Source organism: Ovis canadensis, chromosome 3 (assembly GCF_042477335.2).
Source record: "Ovis canadensis isolate MfBH-ARS-UI-01 breed Bighorn chromosome 3, ARS-UI_OviCan_v2, whole genome shotgun sequence".
NCBI lineage: Eukaryota > Metazoa > Chordata > Mammalia > Artiodactyla > Bovidae > Ovis > Ovis canadensis.
Window position 1 is genome coordinate 170,497,605 of NC_091247.1, and position 3,436 is coordinate 170,501,040.

Sequence of the window (3,436 nt, forward strand, 5' to 3'; positions counted from 1 at the left end):
ACTCCAACATTTGGACATATGTCTTCAATACAGTTAACAGAGTGATCCTTCTAAAATGAAAATCTGGTTATATATGAACCACTGGCTTCAGAGTCACCTATGGTCTATGTTTCTATACTCCAGTTAAACTGAAAATATATATTTAGGGATGAGAACACGAACTTTAAATTTAAATAAACTAACGAGGTAGGTGATTCTTATTTGTTCCAAATATTTAAGACTACCACATAAAGAACAAGTACATTTTTAGACATAAAAGTTTCTTATGATTTGAAGTCTGTCTTTTTTCCCTTTGACTTGTTAAGTATTGTCTCAGCAGAGGCAACATCTTCCCTCAAGTGCAACTAACATTTCTCGACAGTTCAGTGTAGGCCGGATGCAGATTGTGCATTAGTTTATATAATGTATCATTTCATCCTCAAAATAACATTAAAATAAAATTATTGTTATTATATCTATTTCATAACTGGAGAAACTCAGCAACATAGAGTTTGAGAACATTGATCAAGCTCATACAGATGTCTAAATTTAAGCCTTCAATGACTGGTCAAAAGAATAACACTTTGAGTTATCAGACTTATGATATCAGCAAGTTGCACTTAAAGTATCAATACTTCCTAGAGGCCCAATGGTGCATGAGTGCTAAGTCACTTCCATCGTATCTGACTCTTTGCAACACTATAGACTGTAGCCCATCAGACTCCTCTGTCCATGGGATTCTCCAGGCATGAATATTGGAGTGGGTTTCCATGTCCTTCTCCAAGTGATCTTCCCAATCCAGGGATCAAACCCACACCTCCTACATCTCCTTCACTGGCAGGCAAATTCTTAACCACTAGCACCACCTGGGAAACTCCAGAACCCTGGTGGTAGGATATGTTATTAATAATATTTCCATCAATACAATTTTCATATGATTAATATATAATTATAATAGTTTTTTAAAGTCAGAACCATGCAAAGTCTTGTAGAGAAAATGAAATTCAACATTTGTATTGACCTCGTGAAGAAAGGACTCACTGTAACACAGAAAAATGCTAATTATCAACAGTAATAAGAAAGAAAAGTGCATTATGCTGAAAGTCTTGGTTAAACTGTTTTAAGAAGTCTAAATAAAATTGAAGGACAGGTTAATTAAACTGTAAAATGTTAAAAATTTTGCTTTTCTCCAATATTTCATGATTAAAATTTTCCTCATTTATTGAAAAACATGTAAATATTTTGGAGAATATCTTTGAAGGCTTCTTTCACTTGCTGGTTCCTAGAGTGTAAATGTAAGTGTTTAATACAGGGGCAACTGAGGTATAAATAACAGCTACACCTTTGGACAGAGTCACCCTTTCTTTTGCAGATGGCTGCATGTAACTAAAGATACAGCTACCATAAGTAAGGGAGACTACAATCGTATGAGAAGAATATGTGGGAAAAGCCTTTGTTCTTTTCTGAGCAGACGGAATGTTTATAATGCTCTTGATAATATATGTTTAGGAAAGCATCACAAACAATAATGTGACCATGAGTGTTCCAACAGCTGAGCCAAATGAAATCAATTCTAGGATATGAATGTCTGTGCAAGAAATCTGCAGCACAGGGAAGTGTCACATACAAAATAATCAATTATTATGGAAGCACAGAATTTCAGTTTCAATCCCAGGAGCACTGGTGGAAAAATAATCAGAAAGCCCGCTGCCCATGAACTGAGTACAAGTTGGTAACACACTTATTTGCTCATAATGATTAGGCAATGTACGTGTTTGCAGATTGCTACATAACGATCAAAAGACATGGCAACCAGTAAGTAAAATTCTGTACTGCCTAATAAGAGAAAAAAGAATACCTGAGATGCACAACCATTGTAGGAAATGATTTTGTTTTTAGTCACGATGGCTATCAAGAATCTGGGAATACAGATTGTTGTTAATGAAACTTCCAAGAGGGAGAAATTTTGGAGGAAAAAATACCTGAGAGTCTTGAGGCGGGATCCAGCAAGATAAGAAGGATGATGGATAAGTTTCCTATCACACTCAACATGCAGTTTAGGAAGAGAAACATAAAAATCACAATTTGCAATTCTGGTTCATCAGTCAGTCCCAGGAGAATGAATTCTATCTCTCTTGACTGGTTCTTCATTCCAGGTTTAAGATCATGGCATCTGGTCCCATCACTTCACGGCAAATAGATGGGGAAACAGTGGTTGACTTTATTTTTTGGGCTCCAAAATCACTGCAGATGGTGATTGCAGCCATGAAATTAAAAGACACTTACTCCTTGGAAGGAAAGTTATGACCAACCTAGATAGCATATTCAAAAGCAGAGACATTACTTTACCGACAAAGGTCCATCTAGTCAAGGTTATGGTTTTTCCAGTGATCGTGTATGGATGTGAGAGTTGGACTGTGAAGAAAGCTGAGAGCTGAAGAACCGATGCTTTTGAATTGTGGTGTTGGAGAAGACTCTTGAGAGTCCCTTGGACTACAAGGAGATCCAACCAGTCCATTCTGTATGGGGAGGGAGGTGGGAGAGGGGTTCAGGATTGGGAACACGTGTACACCCGTGGCAGATTCATGTTGATATATGGCAAAACCAGTACAATATTGTAAAGTTAAAAAAAGAAAAACACAAAACACGAATAAAATTGCAATCAAACAATAAATAAATAAAAGAGATCAGCCCTGGGATTTCTTTGGAAGGAATGATACTAAAAAGCTAAAACTCCAGTACTTTGGCCACTTCATGTGAAGAGTTGACTCATTGGAAAAGACTCTGATGCTGGGAGGGGTTTGGGGGCAGGAGGAGAAGGGGAAAACAGAGGATGAGACGGCTGGATGGCATCACCAACTCAATGGACGTGAGTTTGAGTGAACTCCGGGAGTTGGTGATGAACAAGGAGGCCTGGAGTGCTGCGATTCATGGGGTCACAAAGAGTCAGACACGACTGAGCGATTGAACTGAACTGAACTGAAAAAGAATTAGGAAAACAATTCTTAAAGAAGCAGATGTAACAGTACTTTTTGATGTGGCAAAACCAATATAATATTGCAAAGTAAAATATATATATATATGTATATATAATATATATAATGGATAAACAAAGCCCTACTGTATAGCACAGGGAATTGTATTCAATATCTTGTGATAAACCGTAATGAAAAAGAATATGAAAAACAATGTATATATATGTAAAAAAAAAGAAAGAAAAAATATGATATTAGGTAAAATTTAAAACATAAATAAATAAAAGGCTGCAAACATAGGAAAAAATTCAGAAATATAAAGAAGTTTAATAGTTTGATCCAGTGTGCCAAGACGTGAAAGTGACGTCACTCAGTCGTGTCCAACTCTTTGCGACCCAATGGAGTGTAGCCTACCAGGCTTCTCCATCCATAGGGTTTTCCAGGCAAGAGTACCGGAATGGGTTGCCTTTTCCTTCCCAGGG

General features: G+C 36.9%; 1 pseudogene; it reads right to left on the reverse strand.

Moving 5' to 3' along the window:
• Window positions 1-1,194: 1,194 nt before the first annotated feature.
• LOC138435213 (olfactory receptor 6C6-like) lies at window positions 1,195-2,130 on the reverse strand (annotated as a pseudogene).
• Window positions 2,131-3,436: the final 1,306 nt, after the last annotated feature.